The following is a 25,131-nucleotide window of genomic DNA, read 5'->3' on the forward strand; positions in this document are numbered from 1 at the left end:
TGCCACAAAATATACAGCCTCCATGTTGCCGGAGGGGAAGGTCAAGTGCTTGTGATGACATTGCTCCCTCGCATGCTTTTATTACATCTCGCCTACCAGGCACGAGCTTGCATAACTTGCACCAAATACTAAGTACACAGAACAAGCAGAATTTATTTGCCAGCAGCCAAGGGGAGGAAACCATCCACATGACATTTGCTTTTCCAGCTATGCTCCACATCCCACCAGCTGAATAAGTTATATTCATTTTACACTCACTGAAGGCTTTGCTGAGACAGGTTGCACTGCCTTGACACAGCTGGATGTAGCTACGCTCTGACTGATGGTCAATTTACACCCAAAGAATAACCTTCCTTTAATATACTGCTGAATCAAGAAATAGCTCTACCTGCACCATGTATGAATTTGACCTATGTACCATCGTTGCATAATTTATACAAATTCTGTGAAGTAACTGGTTAAAGTATTATAAATTATTTGCTGTTATTTTTCTGAACTATTTCACATACACAAATTGACAGGTTCATGGGTTAAAAAACAAGTAATATTTTTCCTTTGTTTTTTTCTCTGAAGAATTCAGTTTGGAAATTCAAAGTAGTTCATGTCTCTAAAAGCTGTGAGGTAAACTGAGCTGTAGGGTCAAATGGCTTCTTTGGTGTTCTTTACATCCTTATTCTGAGTTTTGGTTTTTTTTTAAAGAAAACACACAGTTCTTTCCTAGTGATTCAGTTGTTCATAAATTATATACAAGAAAAGTAAACTCAGGCTCTTGTTTGGAAAATGTCAGCTGATGTTAAAACCTCCCATTATTACCATTTCAATTACACTGCCTTGGAATCTGTCCTGAGGAAAACAAAACCAATATATAAAGACTGGATCATCAGCCTGGTGCTACAGCCACCAAAGTCTGGAGACATTTGCTAGTGGCTTCAATAGGAGCTGAACTGTGTTCAGAATAAGCATCAATCATTTTTCTTTTTTTTTTCCCTGTTCTTTTCTTTTCTCTTTTCTTTTCCTTTCTTTTCTTTTCTTCACTTTTCTTCTCTTTTATTCTCTTTTCTTTTCTTTTCTTTTCTTCTCTTTTCTTTTCTTTAAGAATTGTGAAAATGAGATCATCTCCACTGAAACCAAATATGGGGACCGAGTCCAGAGTGTTTTCCAGAAATGATCAAGAAGAGAGAGGTGGACTGTGAAAATGTTTCTTGCTTTATGTTTTCTAATCCAGTTCATCTGTCTTCAGTGTAATCAGGCAGTGAACAGGCTAGAATAAATCCCCAGACATCATCTTTGATCAGGAAAAAAAAAAATAAAGAGCCGACATTAAAATAATTTGTGATCATGTAATTTCTTTAAGTCCCGTAAGCAGCTGTGACCTGGGGTGAGTCCAGGGCAGGGGCAGGAGGACTCACTGTCAGGAGGTGCAAGTTCTGTCCTCAGCCCAACAACGCGCAAACCTTTTTCTGTAGCTCGAGCACTGTAAGTGTCACACATTTGTTTGTTAGACTACCGCTCGGCAATGCTGGAAGGATGGACTTTGTGCTCAGCTGACATGGACTTTGTGCTCAGCTGACACTGTGCGATTGTCTGCCTTGGGTTCTCCCGGCACCCCATGTTAGCGGCTTTGCAGACTGAGATGCCTACGACATCCTCTCTTTGGCTCAGTCTGGTTTATGCTCTTGTCTGATATTTTCAAGGGTTTTTAATCACAACTCCAGCAGATTGATCAATGACAGATATGAGCAACAACTTTTGCATGCTAACAGTGCAGGATTTTTTATCTGAGATAATATTTCTCTCTTAAAAGGCCTCTGCTTTGCTATGTATTAATTAAAATCTAAATACTAAATATTGATTGATGCGTTATCAGGCCATAGCAGTTGGGCCCTGCCACATTGATTTTTTGCTGTGATTTATTATCATATTTAAGAAAAATCATTTTGTGTGATTATACGAGGAAATAGACTTTAGTGAGGGTGTAATTCTTTTGTATCACTTTTGTTGTGTAGAGGACGGGCCAATTCCTCAATTGTGGCTAAGATTGCTGATATCCTTCATTGCTTCTTCTCTTTGGCCTCCGACAGCTAATGCTTTAAGCCTGCTTGGTCTTGTCATTAGGAATAATGGGCATTAGGATTACCTCTTTAATCACAACTAAGATTAACAGATGGTATGAACCCAACATCTTAAAATTATCTAGTTATTAACAAGTATTTCCTTTTAACACATCAATAACATTTGCTTTTCCTAACTGCTCAGGCAGAAACGCAAACTCTAGCATTAATAACAGGAGAATTTATCACTTTTGTCTATTACTATCCCTTTCTACATAAAGACATCCTAAATATAATTATAAAGAAAATTTATATGTAGCTCTAGAAACTGTGGACTCTGTATCTGCTATTACTCAGGAAATACTTATTTTCTGTATGTGTGGGTACAAAGGGATGGGGGGGGTATATGGAGGTATATACTACTTTATCTATCCATTGTTATTATTTTCAGCTGAGGAATTAATAAAGCTATGTGCTCCTTTTAGCTGCAATTTTTTTTCTTTTATTACAGCAAGAGAAAACACACAGTATTTCAATTAACATCCAGAATAATAGTATTCTGCATGAACCAGCAGCAGAAAGAATACCTATGTATTCTTTCATTTGCCATAAATCAGGTTATTAAAACTACTGCTTATCAGGTCCCAACCTTATTCTTTCTGTTTTCTCTTTATTTTCTCCAGGTTCAGATGCCTAGTGAGGATTTATTAAGCCATCAGAGAATACAGATAGCTACTGTAATGTGTATTTTGTTTTGCTTTTCATTTGGCATTGGTAAAAGAGTTACTGAGAACACTGTATTGTGACTTATAGGCAAAATTATTGACTAAAATGGCCAGTTAAAGGAAGAGCATTTTTTGCAAAGGGGGCACAGAAAGTATCTCTGTCTGACAATCGTTCTGCAAACTGATAGTTTTCATTAGGAAAATAGAAAAACAGATAAGTAATGGATACAAATATCAAAACTCTGAAATGGTCAGCAGCTATCTTGGATTAATGGTTATTTATTAAGTGCTTTCATTGCACTGAACTCAGCAAAACACAGAGAAGGACAGAGCCTGTGCTCTCAGGGACTTACCCTTTCAAAAGATTTCCTTGTATCTGTGTTACAGTTATAAATACTGATATTACCAAGTGCAAGATGGTTGCATCATGATCACTAAAAAATGAGTATTGTAGAAGGGCATCTATTCATTCAGTAATAACAGTGACGTAATCATGCCTGTCTTCCATAATCACAATTCTCTGCTAATATAAGTAAAGATTTCTCCTTAAAATGTAATGGAAGATACCCATCTGATACTATTGATAATTGATGAAAAAAGAATTTCATTTCCAGGATATGGGAAATTAATCTTTTTCATAGATTAATCCCTCTATTTGAGTGACTGATAGAATGTAATAATTGCTTGTGCTGTTCACTAGTGTAATAATTTTTAAATGTGCTTACCAATTACCCTTAAAACATTTAAACACCAGATTTAAAGCATTACAGGAAAATACTTAACCACGGTGTTTAGTTTTATATGCACTTTGTTTCCTGTCGATTGTGGTGATGAACTTTATAAAGAAAAACTAATACTGGAGGTTGATAATAAACCTTCAGTGTTGTAAGAACCAGGGAGCACAAAGAACTACATGGACCGCCACCAAAATGTTGAGTAAGCAGTGCAAAATGGAAAGCTTAAATCTACCATATAAAGAATTTCAAAATACAGTTATACAGTTAAAATCTGTTTCAGATGTTATGTCTCAACATGAATCTCCTGACAGAGTTTCTGCAACCACCTTTTCCCCATTCCTAAGGAATTAATTTTTCCTTATCCAGTGATGTTTAGTGTTTAATTCCAAGCACACAACAAGGAAAACTGTTTACCTGAATAGTCTGAGGGTATAGTGCCACTAATCATATGGGAAGTGTCATCAAAAGTGCAAATTAAATACAAAAATGATGGCTTGTCCCCCACTCCCATGCACTCGGATCTCTTTCCATTAGTTCGGTGTTAAGTGTTGCATTTAAGTATGTATGTAGGCATAAAGGTGATTTTTTAAATATTATTACCTTTTTAAAATTATCTCTTGTAAGAGCGAGTATCTATTAACAAAGTGCTTCCCTAAATTGGGCTTGGTTTTGCCTAGAAATTGCGGAGTTCAGAGAAGAGGTAACATCCTTTCTTGCATTAACCAAGTCTACAAACAAACAGTCTAGACGGCATATGTGAAATTAAAGCCCAGTGAATTTGGTGGGGAACTGTTGGGTTTGTTTGCCTGTTTTCATCCATTGGGCATAAGGTAAAGCACTAAGTATATGATAAAACACTGACACCACAAAAGTAAACTGCTGTTTACATTTCTTCCTTCACCCCTCTCCAAATAATAACAGTGATTACACCGCACTATGGACTAATCACTGGCTAAATAGCTTCTGCAGGGAAGACAGATGCATTGCTGCATTACAGAAGACTGCAGCTTTTCACCTTAAGGAACTCCAAACTGGGGATCTGGTCCAACGAGCACTTACACATGGGAGTAATTTTATCTGCTGGAGCAATTACTCCAAATTTTACACATAAGTATAAAAAAGTTATCTTGTGAACATGCAATTACTAGAAGAAAAAAAAAAAACAAACTCCTTTTTAGATTATTCCAGAGGTGACTAATGCAGGAACAAACAATATGGCAATCTTCCTTCACATCCCAAGTCTGTAATAGAGATGCTAAAAATATGGAGACAACTAGCTGGGTAAAAAACCACCCCCAGGCAGGAGTTTGCAGTTATTGTTTACATTTACACAGCCCTAGGGATTTCCATATTGTTTAACAGGCCTCTGAGATAGCTAAGCTTATCATCCAAAAACGTTCCCCTATGTGGCACAGCAATGTCACATGAAAGGTGGGGGTAGAATTCCTGCGTGTAGGATGGGTTCAGGAGAGCTTGCTTTTGTATTGAATTTTGTGTTATATAAGTACAAGTGGTTCTTTCCTTTACACTAGGATGCAGAAATGTTAAGAGGTAGCCAGGGAAGTCCTGCGTAGGAGAAAAGATGCAGCAACGTCAGTGAATAAGTGGAGAAGTAAGTCATTGCAATGCTCCTCTCTTATTCTGCCTGCTCTTTGCAGTATGTCGGGGGGAGGGTTAGACACTGAAGGGTCCCACAGCCTTTACAGATGTAGGGGGGAAAGCATCTGGGGTTAGGCAGCAGCATGACAAGGATGAGTGACTCCTCTGCAGCTTGCTAGGGCACAGATCCTTCTAGGATCATGCGATATTCTGTCTCATTTCTAGCAAGAAGCTGTGGAAAGCAGAGACATGGCTACAACTCTTCTGAGAAGTGACTGTGCTTCAGAGGAAGTGGTTTCAGGCCAACAGAACCTGTCTAACATGTGCCTCTCCGTGTAATTCTCCAGTTACCATCCCAAGCTCTCCATGCTGACCTTCCCCCTTCCCACACCACACAGTGCCAGTGAGCCTGCTTCAATGGGCTCAAAATTACTCTTCCCCTTCCCCCACCTCCCTCGAGGAAGGTTGCTTCCCCAAATTATTTTGAAGCCGCATCTCTTCGGACTCGTCCTTCTTCCAAGTACTGTTCTCCAGCGTTGCACTGCAAGGAACAGACTTCTGCTTTTCTTCAGCACAAAGAAATGCTTTCCTTGGCCAGTACAAAATCAAGATGTAAAGACTTTCAGATTACTGTCTAGTAGACTTTGGGAAAGTGAAAATGGTTGCTTTGTTTTTCTAAGTCTGCGTTTTCGAAACTCCATTTTGCATTAATTGATGTAGCTCATCAGGCTTGAGTGTCATAAGGGCACTTTCCCACCACAGGCCCAGGGACCACTCTGTCTTATCTTGAGTATTAGCCGGAGCTCTGCCGCTGACTCTGTAGCTTTGTGTGCAGAACAGGCCCTTGATACTTCAGGAGTCTGCTAGCACAATCTCTCCTTGTTTACACAACCTGCTGAGGGAAATGAAAATCTTAGTCCTCAATGAACGCTGAATTTCAAAGCAGGAAAAAAACCCAAAACCAAACACGATTTTTGCAGCATACATTATGGGTTTAATTACTATGTTGACACCTATGTTAAAGCACTGTGTGTTTAACATTCATAGTTTTTTTCATGTTTAACAAATACTAGTTTTCTCTTTCAACGTGTCACATCTTTCCTGCCAGGAGAATGGTGCCAGAACACCCACCTGTCTGAAATGGCAATCTTACCTATGTGGTTTTAAAGACTAAATTGCTATGTGAGCTTGATTCAGAAATGATGCTTTGTATCAACATGCGCAGTGCACTTCCTCCTTCTTACCTCGCTGGCGTCTGTGTAAACTCAATATGAAAAGTTATCCTAATTCTAAGTGAGTGAAAAACTTCAGTGTGGGGACTCTGCATGGGGATAAGTAAGTCCACAAGCTCCAAGGTTATGAAAAGTCAGCCACAAAGCATTTCTGTGTTTGCAGAAGACATCAGTGCATCTCCCAGCTGTCAAGGGTACCAGGACATGAGTCATCTTCAAGCAGGCTTTGGCTGATTGCACAGGATGACTGCTCCATCACATTTGAATATTCTGGGTTTTCCCTGGCCAATATCTACTTTCTCATATTCTGGATGTCGCTTCTCACTTGGGTCCTCTGACGCCCTAATCCCCAAGCTAGTGTCACTCATGGCAGACAGTCTGTAGTGTTACAGGATCAGCTGAGACATGGATCTCTAATAAGATTAAGACTCATCAGTATGGTTTTAGTCCTTTCCTTTTCTGAGACAGAGGGACAGAACCATTCAAGACTTGCCGCAACAACTCCAAGCACTTGGTAAATATTACCTTTCCTCCCCCCCCTCCTCTGAGGAAACTACTAGACAGTTTTGCAAATTTGTATAAATGTTTTAATGAAAAGAGAAAGAAAAACAGCAAAAAGTGAATGATACTTTGTTTTAAAATAACTTTTCTTTGATGTCATACAGATTTGCATTTTTTTATGAAGTGAAGTTATGCACTTGTCAGCATGTGCTTTGGTACTTTGATACTTAGTTTTTCCGTAATCAAAAGAAGAGGTGAGAATTGATGCATATGTCCTCTCCAGGAGGGCCCTTCACTCTATTCTCTTCTACCTTGGTGCAACAGCTTTTACACCTCACGTGAGCGAATTACAAAGCCTTGTAACTTGGGATATGCTGCAGTTTTTCAAAACTATATGTTTGAAGTAGTCAGAAAACCCAAGCTCATTATTGTTTTACAAATGTTTGAGTTAGCATCTTGTAGGAGCACTTCTAGGAAGTTTCACATGGAGATGCATTGTACCTTTTCCTTCATGTAGTAACTTCAGGTCCCATGTTGGTGGATGTCGACTGGATGCCACAGAAATCTAGGAAAGGCATTTCACCCACTTTCTACAGGGAAATCAAGGCCCTCCCCACCTACCCTGACACCCAAATCCCAGATACTGTAGCTCTGAGTGACAGCTGGATTTTGAATCCCATGGGGAGACGCGATGCCTCTTGACAGATTCATTGTGACACTGCCCAGACTGCCTGCAAACCGGCAGACAGCTCCGTTTGCCAAATGTCGACATTATCTAATTGGCATTTCAGCCCACTTCTCATTTTTAATGGACATGAGAAAGATCCAGCCGGCAGAGCGGTGAAGCAGCGGCAGCGCGTTCGGGCTGCGCTGGCTGCAGCCTCCCTCGGACAGCTGCAGGATGGCACCAGCCCCCGGGGCGTGGAGGCAGGTACTTGAAAGCTGCTGGGCCACTTGATGGAAAATACAGGAAACGCGGAGGAGAAGGGAGACAGCAGAGGAATGGCAAATTCAGGGGTAGATGCTGGTAATCAAAATAATGTCATGTTACTGTGGTGGCTAAATAGCTTAGACTTCCTAACTTATTTTACAGCGAATGCAACTGTCCTCATTGGAAGAACAGGCTTGCCACAATCAAGAAGGTAGTTAATATATGTGCACTGACCTGTAAAAAGTCTCACGATGCATTATATTCAGAAATATCAAACCTTCGAATGAGTAACTTGGAGCAGAGCACACGAAGTAGGCCATCTGCTGAAGCGGCTGAGAGATGGCAACTCATATATTAAGGTGGCTGTCTCTTCATTCATAATTGTTGCCTACATCTCAAGAAATAGATCTGTTTCTCTTTTTCATATCTATCTGCCTGGCCTGTCAGAGCAGTGGTAGATTACTTTTTCTCACTGTACTAAACTGTGGTTTTCCAAATAAATTATTACACCTCTCTTGGCTTGCAGCAATAGTGTGGCAGAATGGATAAACAATTCACGTGGTTCAGCCATCACTCTAAATCTTCATCAGACACCGTTTCAGTGGCTGCACCCCTTTATCTTAAACATGTCATTCCTAATTTCCTGTCAGAGGGTCTTTCCACATTATTTCATATTGCTTTAAATGGCAGGATATACGTCCATGGAAAAAACACTATACAAAATACTGCCTGGATGAGAAGAGGTGTGGTGCGAGAGAGACAGGCTGAGTCAAGATGCTTGAAGCTTTCTTGAAATTGGTACCCATAAGATTTTTAAATCTCACTTCCCTCTAAAAAAAATGTGTGGCGAAAAAAAAAGTAAGAACTACCAGATAAATATGTGATTTAACAGTTGTAATTAGGCTACTTCAGCAGTAACCCAGAGACTAAATACAAGGAGATGTGATTATATGTATAACCAGGGCTTTTACAGAAAAAGGGAAGAAAAACATAGGAAAAGTCAAGTGTTCGAAAGTTTAAAATATAATTTTCAAGTTCATATTTTCTTTCCTCCTGTATTTCTTAAATGTTAGCTTCACTGTCACTTGGTGGAGCTGGAATATTTTACATTGCACTCTTTCTTGGTAAGCACACTTTTCCAAATATGGACTGCATTAATGATGGAGGGCTTTTTTAAAGCTTAACATCAAGAAGGCTTTTAACAGGCTACTGTAAAAGGACTTTCCAGTTTCAGTGAGAATTATGACATTATTCGTCATTCTAACAACACATTAAGCATAAAGGAAAGCTTTCCTGCAGTCTCAACAACATTTTCCATAATACCCCCTTCTAACTGCACGCAGGTGCATGTTTTCAGCCACTCTCCACAGTTCCTTAACAATCATTACAAATCCCACTTATCTAAACCAGTGATTAAAAACCTTTAAGGGGAAGCTGTTTAATTAAAAGTAAAGTAGACATTTATTGTCTGTTTAGCGTGCCAATTTTGCTATGACCTAAGAACCAATCCCTAATTAAATTTTGTAATTCTTTCATATATTACAACTACAATATGATAACGCAGAAGAAACGTTAACAGCTAATTCAAAACTCCTATGTGCATTTCTAAAGTAGTAGGTTGGCTAAGTTTTAAAATCCGAGGCTGGATTTTGCCTCTGTCAAAATCTGTAGGAATTTATTTCTATTTTTCCCATCAACTTTAACGAAACCAGAATGACACCCGTGGAACTCGCGGTCATGATTCATTTACGTGCATTGATCTAAATCTGTCATAATTTCTTTGCTTTCAGTGGAATCAATCCGGATCGATAAAGTCATTCTGCATGTAGTGTTTTCTACAGCTTAGAGACACGCTTTTTTGTCACATTTTTTCATCATTATACATATATGCATACACGGACAGAGAACCTGATGCTAATCACCCTCACAGGAACTTAAACCAGAAATAATTCCACTGCTATGTATACATTTACACCAGGAATGGTGTGAAATCAAATTCTTTAAGAGTATGTGCTTGCTCCCTCACTGGATAATACACATACTTTTATTTGGGCATCATATACGTGCTTCCATAGGTATTCACACTGAAACACAGCAAGCCTTAAGGTCAAAATGTTGCCTTTGTGTTCATCAGAAACCGGGGATGTTTGTGTTCTCCCAGTAACACCGTGATGAATCGGTCGCTTCAAACATTACTATAAAACAGGAGTATGACTGCAGTGCCTCGTGAGGCACAGGACAACCGACAGTGACGTGAGAACACACCTCTCTTGTTCAGTTTTTTATCGTTATTACTCTAACGCTGACATCTGACCTCTTTAGCTGCTTGTGTGTAGTGAAGTGTTCCTGGCTCACACCTGGTGTCTGTAATAAAGCACAGCATGCATAAATAATGAAGATATGTTTGTGAAACTTCACTAAGTGGCAACTGCCTGTGACAGAGATCCCGCTACTAGCACTTACTGCTGTAAAGGTTTGTTAATGGGGGCTGCTCAGCGGATGACAAAATGACCCAATTAAAGTTTATTCCAAATGACATCAGGGTCATAAAAGGAAACAAAAGAGGAGGAAATGGCTCTGGTGGGTTGAAAATATATTGCAATGTATATTATTACATCTGCACTTTTTGCTATCGCAGGAGGGCTTCATATTCACTTAAAACAGTATCTATTGAAAGCCAAGTTAATGAAAAGGGTGACTGCTGGCTAGACTGAAAAATGATGGCTTGTGACACTCTGCTGGACATGCTTTCCAGGAAAAGATCTAGTAAGAAAGTCTTTCGAGATTGGGATAGGAGAGGCATTTCTCCTGTCAGATACTGGATCAGAGACTTTCCAGATGAGCAAAGGATTTCAAATTCAAGTAGTCAGTCCATTTGTAGGGAAAAGCTCTCACATATGCAGTAAAGTACTTCTAGCGCAGGGTTTGTCGCATTCTGATTTATTCTGAAATTTCTAGATGAGGGCTGAAACTGTGGGCCCCTTGAGGACTAGACATATGGCCCAATTTACAGAAAAGTTATTTGCTCCTAAGTGCCCCTTCCATTGGAAAAGAGGAAATGTGTGTAAATGAAAGGAGACTGAGGTGCTCCAATGAGAAATCAGCAGGCAATAAAGTGTCAGTGATTTTGAGCCACCTGCAGTTAATTTTCCGTTGGTTCCAGTCATCACTCTGCATAGGGAAGGAGGAAAGACTATTTCACTGGATTTTGTTTGCATTCGGACTCCACCAACGCCTTGTGATGTACCTAATGCATCAGAGAGAAGCTGCGTGATTCTTTTTTCAGGCAAACAGGAGCAGCAAGGAGAATATGGGATCAGACCACGAGTATTACCAGTGTGCATTCACCCAGGTAAAACGAAAACAGATCGGCTCACTTCTGTCTGAGAGACTGCAAGGCCAGCCTGGAAGTCCTAGAAACACTCCTTACACAGTGCAAAATTAGAATATTTAAGGGCATTTTTAATTTAGGGCATTAATTTAGGGGCATTTTGAATCCTAGGAAGCCAAGGAACCCAAGGCCACAGAGAAGCACCGCTTTGAGTACACCAGTTTCAGTTGACTGAATGAGGTGCAAAGTCCCACCACTCAGAGATAGGTGCCAGAAATCGGGTCCAATTAATTCAACTTCACTATGACATTTTTCCCACGTTATAGTTGAGAAGAGTGATGGGTTGCTTGCAGTCCTGTTAGCATGTTTTAATAACTTACTGCTGCCCCAGCTCAGACAGACTGCTCCTCTGCCCCACTCAGGTTTGATTCGTGAGGAATTTCATTTTTTAGGACAGTTCATTTTCAGGAACTTGTTGGACTGGGGTTTTTTTTTTCACTTTGCACTGCTACGTACTTGCAGCAAGTATTCAATCAACCGCTGTTTTGCAGGCAAGGAGCAACAACCTGTTGTTGCTTACATGCGCACCTCGCCAGCATAAAAACACGTTGCTAAAGATGTAGCAGCAAGTTGGTGGCTGCCTGAGCTGGGAACCTTCAGATTTCTAGGGACTGCCTTTTGCAGCCACACTGAAACGTATTTTGTCTAATAACTTTTAAGATGCAGCTTTAACCCCCGTAATTTCAGTCTTCTCTGAAGAGAGAGGATGTTTAGGGAAGAGGGCTGGGCAAACATTTTGTTATGCCTTCTTGACATATTAACGCATCTTCCAACAGTCTGTGGCTCAAAACATCCTGGGCCACAGGTTTCGTGTTTAATAGCCCTTGGTGATTTTATTTTTTTTCTGTACTAACTGTGCCTGAGTTTTGAACCTATGTAAATTTTTGGCACCCGTTTTACGCCAGCACTAAAAACAAAGCAAAATGAACACCAGGCCTCCACAGACAGCTAGTTTAATACAGAAACACAATTTTCTTACAATGGTTGGATGCTTTCCTTGCAAAGTGTGATGCTAATTGGAATACAGTAATCTTCAGCATGATTTTGTTTTGGTAGAAACAACGATAAAACAAGTAAAGCCATACTTGCCTTAATAAAAAGTCATCCTACCCTTTCAATATGAAAACGGGCTTTGACCCTTGTTAGCTAAATGAGTTTGAGTGAGAAATCGAGCAGTAATATTTGGGCCAATTAGTCTCCTCTATGCTGCTTCTCTTAGCAGAGGAAATTATTTGCCTTCCACCCCAGCTCCATTCTGGTGCTTCTTGGCATGTATTACTTTATTGTGAAGGAAGATTCTTCTCACATTCCAAGAATGAGTGTGTGCCCTTGTAAAATCAGCAAGATGAAGAAGTTCACCTTAACGCAGTGATTCGTGCCTTAGCAAAATACACTGCACAGCTGCATATCAACCCTTCCTGTCACCTACTGAAAAGAGGATGAAAATCCTGAATAATAATATCTTCAAAACTGGGGGCAAATGTTTTTTCATTTACATTTGTGTAATATTTCTAGTAGATATGTTTTTCATTTTGTCTTTTGTTTCTCAGCAGAAAAAGAAAGCCTGTTACTGCAGAAATCAATGGTTCCTAATTCCACCATCCTCAACGTGATCTTGTGAGATCCCATCTTGGGAAGGAGATGTCCAAGAGAACAGAACACGGGCAGTTCAGCAGTGCCGCTGCTGTCTCCCAGCTCCTGCTTGAGAGCTGTCCCATGGACCTCAGCGTAACCACCAACGCACCGAAAGCGGAGCATGTGATCAAATCCTCTCCCCAAAACAGGTCCTCGGTAAGCAGTCGTCTTTCCTCATCCCCACTGTGTCAGTGTTGAACAACTGTGATTAGGCAGGGAGGACACTGATGTAGTACAGTAGCAACAACCTTTCCAAAGAAAAGCAAAATAACAGCCCTAGTCACTTGCCCTCTTTTCAGGAGCGCGATGGTATTTATCCGGTGTGTGAGAGCTCTTAGCCTTAGCCTTCTGACAAAATTTCTATTGTAGCTAATTATATTCTCCTTATCTACAAACCTCCCATGCTTCAGCTAGCTTGAGTGGAACTTTTCCAAACGAATGTTTTTTCAATGGAAAACTGCTGTTTGATTGAAAACAAAGCTCTTCTACGGAAGTGTCAACTTCAACAAAATCTGAAAAACAATTACAGCTCCTTCAGTAAGGTTAAAATACTCGGCATTAACCTTTTCAGAACACTGACTCCATTTTTCATTTTGAAATTACTCTTTCAGATTGTGTTATATTTTAAATTGAGATTAAAGACTGGGGCTTAAAATGAAATTGTTTTGAAAATGTCACTTAAAGTGATTTGATTTTTTTCTGCTTCAGAAGTAAAATAAATCTTGAAATCCTGATATTTCCTCTGAAAGAGAAATTTTGTATCCTTTGCAACTTTGCTCATGTGCTTTTGGTTCCATGCTATGGTGCATCGTTACTGTCCTCATTGACGACATTGATACATGTCCTCCACATAAGACTTGTATTTCAGTCACGGTGACTGTAGCTGGGTCCTATAAAGAACCACATTTTTCTCTCTCCCGTTGCCATGAAGTCTTATGCTGACCCTCTGTACCAACATGTGTAAGAGCTCTCATAGCTTGCTCTTACAAGTGAACTGCTGTTAACTTTTTTAAAATTTCATATATCACAGACTGAACAGCGTGTCACTGAAAACCAGTTGCATATTTCTGCTCTACATATACTCAAGGAAAAGAGAAAGAAATCAACACACAGAGGTTCAGATGAAAAAAACTTTTGAAATGTTCACAGCTGGGTATCCTCTGCAGAGAACCTCCTGTTTTGCCATTCAGACCACACTTCCCGTACAACTTTGGCTGCTGGAGTGTGTACCATGTAGCAAACAGAGCAAGACAAAGGGAGGCTCCAAAACATGAGGATTTACAAGTTATTGAGAATATCTGGGATTGCATGTGAAAGCAAATTCAGAGAGCACAAAGTTACTTAAACCACTATTGTAACAGTGTAGTTAGTAAATGGTGCCAAACATCCTTATCCGACTTTCGCTTCTGGATGGTCCTTTAGGGTAGAGCAAAATGGAACAGGTGAGTGTCAAGATGGTGGTCTTGTGGTGACAATTCAGACTGAACTTCAGGAGACACAAGTTCTAATGTTGTCTGCCTTAGTACAAGGAAGGGTTCTGTGTCCCCTGCACCTCTGAAAGCATGTCCCACGGATTGTGCTCACCAGTTCTCACTAGAAAAAAAAATAGTCTTAACATCTGGCCTCAATCTCATCTGAAACGCGACAGGGAGAATAATGCTAAAGTATTTCATAGAGTTGTCATGAAGTTCAGTTCAGTAAGCGGTCAAATAAAGTTTGCAAATATGTATCGTTCATAGATTCTCACCGGCTGAGGATCTGTCCTTGAATGCTGGTTTAGAAGTATGTATTCTACTTTAAACAAATCAGGTCAGTCTACTTCTAACTGGTTCTTTCTTGAATACTAGATGATGAGATTTTAGGAGCATCACAGTGTCACTGGGATTGTTATGATCCATCAGAGAAAGTATTGGTAAAGCTGTAGTACATAAACATAGGCGCTGGCATTAGAGAACACCTGCAGAAGACAGCTAGAAAGCCCAAGTCCTAACTCAGACTTACTGCCTTGTCTATTTAAGTTCGTGTCAGTTAGTGCATTTTGGAGCTCTTATGCATCTGGCTGATGCACAAACCACATCAGGCAGAAATGTTGTGTCTATATTTGCCATCCAACATACGCAAGCAGCTTTCCAGATGCTTGGAATGGATGAAAGCTATGGCATCCGAGCACAAAGCAGGTAGTATCACAGCTCCTCATAACAGGGATACAAGAACTGAAGTCACCAACACTGGTAAAGAATGCTCTGACAGTGCCAAGCCTTATCAGAAAACACCCATTTATCGAAGCAAAATAATTTTTGTGAAAATATATTTGGTTTGATACATCCTACTTAAACCACAGGTGTGGTTCTGATGGTGAGTTACCTGCCAGGAAAGATCCCCTTAGAAATCCAGGCATCCTAGGCTCCCAAGGGCAGGGACAGGATTTCCAGTCACACCAGGCAGCCTTGGCTCCCATACTGCCCGACTCCTACACAGACAGGTCTGAAGTCCTTCCATGCCTTTGCCTTACTAGCCTTCTACTAGAAACAGAGGCCTCTGTAACTGATACCTTGCAGGGGAGTTCTGAAACTTGCTGCTTTTTCATTTGGGTGGTTTGATGCTGCCAGTTGAAATCTTCCTTAAACAAGCAGGAAACATATAATGCCGGACTAAGTTTGCATATTCTTGTAGAATGTGAAAGAATAGAAACCCATGCCCCACTCAAGGCAATTAGTTTTGCTTGCGACTCTAGTGGATTTCTGAATCTTTTCTTGAAAAGAATCTGATTAAACCTTCTTATGGTTCATGGTTATCTTCTAATACAATTCTGGCAGGTGGTCCACCTGGAAGCTCTGGTATCAGCTCTTCAGCCCGAACTCAAATAATACTCTAGGAGGCTTTGTTAAATTGCTTCAGATCATACACTCAGCAATGCACAGACCAAAATTAGGTTGTCTATGAAATTAATTCATATTAAATGGTTGCTTTAATACCAAATGAAAAAGTAATTCTTCCTCCTCCTTCCCCTCCTCTGACTTTCTCATGCACGATTGAAGTTTCACTTAGGCTAACTCATCTTGGTGCTATATGGGGGGAGGGGGATAGTTCTTTCATCCGATTTGCTCTTCATGTGTAAATGTCTAATTGCTAATCAAAAATGCACTTGGATAGTAGGAAAGATTTCTTTATTCAGTCAGAATTATAAAGAAGCAAATTTCCAGAGGAACTAAAAAATATGCAAGTCATGACAAAGTATTGATTGCATAATAACGTGATGTTAACAGCGCAGAATAATCATGTTTGCAGGTGGGAGCTTTACATGCATTATACAGCAAAGGTTTTACTGTTGAAATGGAAATATAAATCGAGCAGTATGTATTTCTAGAAAAGAAAGCATTATTCACATACTAATACCCATCTTCTACATCATGATAAAGCATTATGATCTCTCTCCTGGACTGACTAATGAAAAAGGAAAAATTCAGTGTTTGGAATTAAATCTGATGTGGATGACATTTAAGGTCATGAAAGGCAATCTTAGTTGTACTGAAATCTTTTAATCTTATTTGCAGATTATTCCATCAGTGGCTCCCTGGAGTTGCAAAAGGATTTTATTCTCATATCTTTATTATTTAATTGAATGTTGAAAGTGTAACATATTGTAAATTGCTCTTAATTTCAAAAAGTACTTTCTTGTCTCAACATCGTAGCATTTGCAGAGCTACAGGAATACTGACTCAGAAATATACCTGGGCAAATTTGATAGTGGCATACAAAGTGGTTGGATATAATTAGGTAAGGAAATGACTATAGGGGGTGAAGTACATAATCATACTTAATTGTGATTCAACAGATGTTCAGAATGACTGTAACTTACACCAATCTGATGTAACAGCCAAATTTGATTCTGTGTTATATCAGGATGCAGTTCCCATTGAGATCAGCAGGTCCAAATAATGAGGGGTGTCAGACTACTGAATTCTATAAGCAGGAATACATTTGGCCCTGTGGCAAATTAGAGGGGTGTTGGTATGTTTTTCCTTATCATGGTCATGGCTTTTTGTACAACCTACTGTTTCCTTCCCTTAGTGATGTTTAAGATGTTGCTGTTCTTCATACATACGAAATGCCTGGACTTCTTAACCTCCAATATCTCTCTAAGGACTACATTTCGCATTCGGCAACTGAACTCAAGCCAGCTTTCCCAACAGCCTGACGAGCCAACCCAAGAAGAGTTTCCCAGCTGGACTAACACACCACCAGCGCTGAAGGTCCAGTTTGTGTAGGAGCAGTTCAGAGTTTGTCTTCACTACCCAGCCAGCCCAAGTCTGAGCTCCTGCCTGTACCTGGCCTGGACTGAAAGTTTTTTCAGCAAAGCTGTATCAACAAAGTCAAAACCTTTTTCTCACTGGTTTTTGTTCTCACCTCCGTTCACCTGGAGGTATGATCCATGGTTCCTGCGATAAGGTGAAGAATGTATCTCTCCCTCAAATTATAGGAAGAGTCAACCAATGTGAGCAGTTTTGCCTTGCATGCTCGATGCAAAACTTGAAAATCTCACCACAAAGACAATCTGAATCTGGTTTCTAATCACTCCCCTACACAGGCCAGCCACTCTGTGTCTAAAGGCTTTTCTTGAGGGTTTGACGATACTTTGGAAAGACACTGGAGGCTATGGGACAAACTGTCAAACAGTGACAGAACTTCAGTGATGAGACTAAGGATGGGCAGACTCCATACTCTGGTGATCAGCCATGGCAGAAGTCCTCCGAGTAGTTATTTCAGCAACACCGAGCTTTCCAGCAGACCCTCTTTCCTGGTCTGGTCCCCCCTAAGCAAGAGAAGCCGGTGGAGAAACCACACTGTGCATGTCCATTGATGCTGCATTACCTGGAAGCCAGGCAAAGCTGCCAAAGTCTGACACTAGTAGCAGGACCTGCCGGATCCCTGGGTCCAGGACATGAGGCCATGTCTCCCTGAAACCGATGTCATTACATCTGCAAAGGAGTCTAGAACAATGTTCTCTCACTACCTACGTCCATGTGTTTCTTGTAGGACAATCTGATTCATTTATTTCAGGGCCGCTGCAGAGCTGTCTCTGGTAGGTATTTATATAGCAACAATTGCAAACCACTTGTGCATAGGTATTTATAGAGCACCAATCACATGCAGTTGTGCCTAATGACTGATATTAGCATGATGTGTCAAATGCAAAATCTTTCTCTGAAAGCAGCAGGGTCCAAACAACTGGGCTAATGAAACGGGCAATGCAGAACACATATGTGGCACCACCTCACCTAACCTATTTTTGACCATTAAAATAAATTATATGGATCTCAAGTACTTGAAAATAATGCAACAAGACTACCTAACCTGCATGCACATCAATATGTCGCACCAAGGCTTATTGGGGGGGGGGGGGGTGTCCTCAAAAGCAAACCCTCTGCTTAAGTCAGCTCTTTGGTGATAAACTAAGAGAACTGCTGCCATTGCTCAGTGCAGGGGAGAACGGAGCAGCCGAGCTCTCCCTTTCCTGACAGGAGTGCCTGGGTTCACAGCACGGCACTGTCCGTACTCAGGCAATGTCCACCTTGCAGCATGTTAAGCCCCATTCTGTGCTCGGGGAAACAGTGAAGCTCAGCAACCAGCCTTGTGTTGCAGTTAAGTGATCAGCCTCGTGTTGCTGGCAGGATTTGACACGCAGAAAGACAGACTTGCAGGACAGCACTGTCATCACAGCCGTCCGTCCTCCCCCTGTGCAGCTTCCCCCTCCCTCTTCTAGTCTCCTCCACAATTAAATAAAATGAAGGTTACTTCAGAGAGAGTAACTTGCACTGGGTTATACGGGGCTGACCTATTAAGTGAAAATATTGTTGATATTACTCTCTCATGGAAGCAGAGACAGGGAAGCAGACGAGAGGGAGCACCAGAGATATACAGATGTAATCCACACTTGCCCAGAGAACAGAAGGACATAGACATCGTCATGCTGGCACAGGACAGTTGTCTGGCTTATTTGTTATCGGTCTGTGGCATTGGCCTGTACCAGGTGCTTTAGAGGAATGTCAGAAGCGCTACTGACTTTGACTGTAAAATTACCTGCCCATCATGGAAATTTTTTTTCTAACCGTAAGCAATCAGCGGTTGGGCTACAACCTTCTGGTTCACCTCCCCTGTGTTTGCATATGTCTCTGTGCCTCTCTAGCCTAACTGTGAATATAATACATTAAGTATTTGTAAATTTATCAGAAACGTACCTAATGGATTGAATTCATATTTTTCATTAATTTAATGAGTCAGATTCTGCATTTGAAAATTGTGCTCGTGACACCTGAGATGATAGACGCATTTGTTTTCTTTGAGAGCACACAAAAATAAATACACTTGAGCCAGAAATCTCCCACTGTGGGGAAAGGTGGCTCTTTCAACCACAGATACTCCTCTGCACCTGACAGAGGAAAACACAGCATAGCTACTGTCACAGAGGTTGTAACTGACTGCTTAGATTCTTAAGATAATCATTTTTGCGAAGAGGTGTGTGTGGCTGGGTGTTACTTTGAAATCAAGCCCTGTGTGCATGAGAGAGAGAAAAGAGGTATGCAAGTACAGTTTTCAGTTCTATGTGGATATACCTGTACACCTCTGTATACAACTATTAAATATACATACATACACGCATGCGCACAAAAGCTGGTGCATTCAGGAAACAGATTCCAAACTGGGAAATAAAACTCTTCCTTTATTCTCACAAAGGGGGGGCGAGAACTGATTCTGCAGTATCACTCCCATTAGCAGACAGAGGCAGGCAGGGTGATTGACTGATCAATTGATTTTGATCACAGGAATGGCAGAGATTTTGCTATAATGGCCAAAATCACAAGTTGGGAGCATTACTGCACTCTTTAAGTAAATGTTTGCAACCCAAAGGTGACACTTTATAAATTTTATCTGAGTCCCTCCCCCTATCACCATTACCACCTTTTTACACCTTTCAGTGGTGAAAAAAAAAACCCAGAAAGTCAATATTACCACTGCCATTCTGGTTTACCGTGAATGAAAGTGCTGTCAGGTGACATTAGCAAAGGAATCAAATGCACATACTTGAAAAAGTATGCTATTGTATGGCCACATCATGAGCAGTTCAAACTAATGGGTGTGCCTTATATATATAAAATATATATGCAAGAGATACACAATATCTTCTGGGGTCTGATCACTCGTAGCTGCTGGAGGTCTTAAAAAGCAAAGCAAAGTGTCAGGGCAGAATTTTTTTTTCCTTTCATTTTATTAATGGCGTGTCCAAAGAGAGCAACACTGCCGTTTCAGATATTCAGCTTTGCGCCAGTTTATGCCTAGAAACTTTTCAAACAACTGATGTTTCACTCTACATTCAGAGAAGAAAAGTTTTAAATAGGATCCACAGGTTTGATACACCTAAATCCTCCAGAATCTTGTCCTATTACTTAGAGTCTAAAGCTTTTTTAAGAATCCTACCTTGCATAACTCTTTATGTAAAATAAAGGCTGTAATTTTTCATTTGCTAACTTCTGTGAATGCGGTGCTAATGTTTCCAAAACGCTTATTTTCTCCCCACAGTCACACACTGGCCTCTTCTCTCTCTGTCCATGTAATCTCCCTTCCCATCATCTCTGTTTCACCTTTTTGCCCTTACCACTATTCTCTTACCACTCAAGTGGCTCAGAGTCTCCTATTTATTTTCCCAAACTGCTCTTTTTCTTCTTTTTAATAGCACCTCTTTACCAAGTATTCATTATAAGCTGTGCTTTCTGTTCCTTCCCCTGTTTCTCTACACACCTCTGAGTGATTCTAACCCAGGCTATGCTGTATGAGCTGACACACATCATCTCATAGCAAAACGTATTCCAGGGTGTTGCATACTTAATTTGTGAAAATTCACAAGTTATGGGAAGAGTAAAATGCCAAGAAAGTTTTTCACAGATCCCTCAGGCCAATAGTGTCTTTCAAAAAGATTCAAACCCAGCAGAAACCCCAGCCTTCAAGAGCCTTAGCACATATTTAGAGCTTTCTCTTGTTTTTGCAGCCTGTGACATGATGGTTTACAGTGAAAGGCCAACATACTTATCTTGAGATTTGAGGATCTTCCTCAGTGTGGACTCCAGAATTTAAATGTTTCCATGCTCCCTTATCTAACACTTTATTCTTTCTCACATTCCTGTTATTTATATGGGTGTGCAGTCAGAGTGGGTTAGCCAAAATCATTTATGGAAATGTATGCTGCTTAGTTTTCAAAAAGATTGTATTTCAGCTATCTGTATTTCAGATCACAGCACATGGGCTATCATTTAAAACTTGCAAATACTCAGAGAAATAGGGACAACTCAGCTAGCTTTGGTAGTAAAGGCAGCATCTCTAGCACAGACTGCAGAAATGTTACATGCGAGCGTGAAAACACAGGTAGGATTTGCAAAATATATAAGCTTTTTCAAAAACGTTTGCATCTGAAAATATCAGACATTCTTTCTGAAGGGAAGCTAGAGTGACACAGAGAGAAGCTGTTTCCTAATCAGGTGCTGCCTGTACCCAAGCAGGATAATCTAATTTGCAAGTAGGTGACCTATATGTCTGGACATAGCTGATTATTTATTCAACTAATCAAATTATATTGTGTCATTTGACGATAGGATGTACACAGTGCTGACACGATGTTATTTTTTGTCACCAGATAAGGGGAATTGATTCTAATCTATATTACTTTTGTTAGTCATCAACTCTTAGACCTAGACCTGCCAAGGGAAGCACGAATGCATTTTGTGAAGTTCAATAGCACACATATCATTAGGTCATAGTAAAGATATGCATTGTCGAACAAAAAATACCCCAGCGACCGTCACCATCTGATCAACTTTTTCTACGTACCAGTAGTTTAAGGGTGAAAGCACCCTTCTGCCCTTCTCCCACCAGCCAGCGTGATGCACTTGCCCATTTCCACTTCTTCATTTTTTTTCCTTCTGTCATCATCTGGTTTTAGGAAGAGACCATCGCGCGTTAGACCACGTCTGCTGAGAAACCTTGCCTCTTGCTATCCCCAAAGGCACTGAAATCTTAAGAATACCCTCTGGTCCCCGTGTGCACTTGCGATGCCTGTTTTATAATTAATTTCAAGTCGGGTGTCATAACCCGGACAAAAGGCTGTCTTCTTTTTTTTTTTTTTTTGATTGACTGATTCCATCCTCTGACAATATCTACTGCAAAGGTCAGTGAACAATTCTTCTGAGTATCTGCTAGGGGTGGGAGGGGGATGTCTGTGTGACCCGACGAGGAGCAGCGATGAAGGCCTCAGCGCAGCTCGATATTTACCACAACCCCTCGATATTCACCACATCCCACCCACCCACCCCCCTTTTTGGGGGTTGGTTTTTTTTGTTATTTCGGTGGGGAGGAGGAGCGGAGGGAGAGGGTGCTGAGGACTTGGGTGGGAAGGAGGAAAGCTTTTAAAATACGGTGATTACCAGCCGCTCGCAGAGGGAGCGCAGCCTCCCCTTCGCGGGAGGGCCATGACAGGAATTGCCCTCGCTGCTGCTCCCACGCGTGGGGGGCTCCGGCCCACGGCCGGCCGGAGGAGGACGTGGCCGGGGAGACCCGGGGAAAGGCCCCGGGGGAGGGAGCGGCGGCCCCGGCGGCTGCTTGGAGCTGCCTTGAGGCGGGGGGGGGAACGCGCGAAACCTGCCGAGTGGGGTCAAGTTGTCGGGGGTGTCACGGCGGAGGCGGCAGCGGCGTGTGAGCGGGCCGAGCCGGCCGCCGCCGCCGCTTTCCTGTCAGCGAGGGGCGGGCGGGCTACAACCGCCACCGCGGGGCTTCGGCGCGGGCCCGGGGCAGAGCTCCGCGCCTCAGCGCTTGGGCCCGGGCCCGGCTCCTCACAACCCGGCCCGGCCCGGCGGGGCGGGTCCGGCTCCTTCGTCCCCCGCCCTGAGGCGGCCGCCCCGTTGCCGGCGTCTGCCCCTCAGCCCCGTTTTTTCGCCCCCCGAAGGGTGCCCGTGGTGGAGAGCGTCTTCCCCCGCCTCCCCCCGGCCCCGGAGCCGTCCTCCCCCGGGGCGCCGGCCGGAGTAAATGGAAGTTGAGCTGCCGTGGGCGCTTTCGTCCCATCCCTTTCCCTTCCCTTCCCCTTCCCCCGCCTCCCCCTTCTCGCCTGAAAAGCGCAAACTTGCGCTGAAATGGCACCTCGGCTTGGACGCGAGTCTAACCAGCCCATTAAATACGATCAACGTACCGTTCGCGTGGAATGAAACCTTTCCCGGTCCTGATTGCTCCGAAGGGGAATCACGTCCTACCTCCCACCTTCCCCATCTCCATTCTCCCAGTGTACACACGCTTGTAATTACTGGTGATTGTGCTAATGCAACCCTGAGCAAAAGCATGCTGGTACTATGGAGAGGGAAGGCAAAGGAAATACCGTTAATTTAAGGCAATATACGTGTGGATTACGCTCTTTCTTTTCTACACCACCCTATAGATACTGCACGTTAAGCATCAGCCCAAACATCAGCGGCTTGTTTCCTAGTCTCTCTTTTTTTTTTCTTTTCCCCCCCGTGGGGCTTTTTTTTTTTCCTTTTTTTTTTTTAATTTTTTTTTTTTTTAAACGGATCACCAGGTGATCTGGCAATAAATGATGGATCGCTTCGTGGACCGGCGAAAGGCGAGAGAAAGAGAGAAGACGACTTGTTAGTCCTGACTCCAGCCAAGGAAAATGCTGCTTGATATCACTCCTGCCGTGATTGCTTCTTACATAACTCCCTGTGTTCGCCGCAGACCGCTTCGGTCGTGGGCGGGGGGGGGGGACACGACACCCGGGTATAAAATCACGCCGGGCCTTCCCCGCACTTGATTCCCCTCCTTCGGGAGAGCGGGGCTTCGAACCGTGATCATTAACTTCGCTGATCATCATTTGGTTTCTTTTGAAGGAGGCTGAACGGTCTTTTTCTTCACCTAATTTTTTTTTTTATTTGTTCAGATGACATTCCCTGTTCCGCTCGCCCCCGCCCCCGCGGCGTGCACACACACACACACACACACACACACACACACTCACTCACTCCCCCCTTTCTTTTCATCATCAGCAAATAAAGATTAGGTGGGCAGATTATAGAAAGCGTTTTCAGTCCTGTGCTGATCTTTATTCCAGAGCCTTTGTGATGATATTGATGATGATGATGGTCAAGTGGACAGTTTGATTTTTGTGTTTGGAGCTAGTTATAAAGAATCAATATTATATCAAGGGGTAACTTTCGTGATAAAGGACTTTAACCACTCCGGCTATTCATCATAAGTCTGTAGCAAGCAGATAGGTCAAAAGAAATTATATTGCACTAAAGAGTGTGTCTTCTTATCTCTCCTATACCAGGGGAATAAGGGACAAGCCGATCGATACAGTAGCTGCTGTATACTTCTTGCAATTATCAATAGCTGATTTCGTCTTTTGAGGCCTGCATCTATTAATACAAACTAATAATAATCTTCTGAGCATATCTGTAGCCAAGGGGATGAAAGTTTTTATACTTGACGGCACTATTTATATAGCTAGAGTTAGCGAACAATGTTCCATCGTTTCTGTGTGTGTGTTTGTGTGCGTGCCTGTGTGTGTGGGATGCATATATATACATATAAACACATTTTAATATTTGTCTCACTTGTCATTTTCGGAAGCATACAGATTTTTGCAAAGGGGCTAAAAGCACTGGTTTGACACGCACACTGTGCGCCTACGTGTATTTCCTCGAGTACATGCTGGCAGCCATGCGTTGCAATACGAATACAGTGGTTTAATATATACAGCACCTATGCATCCATATGTGTGCATGACATGTGTGTCTGAGCTTAAATGTACGGTGCCTTGATAATATCCCCTCAGCTATGTGCATTACAAATTTTCCACAAAGTATTTAAAATTGTTGGTTAAATTAACATATCATCTGGTAGGTTGAAGAACGGAAGTGGATGGTAATTGGAGTTTGCTAAGTGTGAACATAAGCTTTTGTGTATATGAATCGATGTTTAGTTAGATCCAAGGGTGGCATGACATAAAATAAAAGGAAAAACCACTCAAATGTTTAAGGCGAAACATTTAGGCACGGTTGTGCTGTGGACTGGTTCTGTAAATCTCGTGGTGGGGCTAGTTGCTTTCCACAAAAAAATTGTAATAGAAAAGAAACATCTTTATAATTGACATTTGACATGCTGTTTGGGTTAGGCTGTGGTAGACCAAGCACAGATTTCCCTCTGATGGAAACATTTATCATCGTGATTGCTGCAGAGTGGCAGGTGGTGTTATCAATTACCTCTTCTTACCAATAATAATATTAGTATGGTAA

The 25,131-nt window shown here is 41.7% G+C and overlaps 1 long non-coding RNA gene across 4 annotated transcripts; it reads right to left on the reverse strand.

The window, feature by feature from the left end:
• Positions 1–2,945: 2,945 nt before the first annotated feature.
• On the reverse strand, positions 2,946–23,512 carry LOC138690350 (uncharacterized). Of its 4 annotated transcripts, XR_011329204.1 has the most exons (4): positions 23,412–23,512; positions 23,034–23,188; positions 21,683–21,784; positions 11,999–14,395 (listed from the first exon to the last, which is right to left on the reverse strand). It is a non-coding gene; the product is annotated as an uncharacterized lncRNA (long non-coding RNA). The 4 variants fall into 4 exon arrangements; XR_011329205.1 differs by lacking the exons at positions 11,999–14,395; positions 23,412–23,512 and adding an exon at positions 2,946–6,004 and having other exon boundaries at positions 23,034–23,378; XR_011329206.1 differs by lacking the exons at positions 11,999–14,395; positions 23,412–23,512 and adding an exon at positions 2,946–6,007 and having other exon boundaries at positions 23,034–23,378.
• Between the last annotated feature and the right edge of the window lie 1,619 nt (positions 23,513–25,131).

This window comes from Haliaeetus albicilla, chromosome 21, assembly GCF_947461875.1.
Source record: "Haliaeetus albicilla chromosome 21, bHalAlb1.1, whole genome shotgun sequence".
NCBI lineage: Eukaryota > Metazoa > Chordata > Aves > Accipitriformes > Accipitridae > Haliaeetus > Haliaeetus albicilla.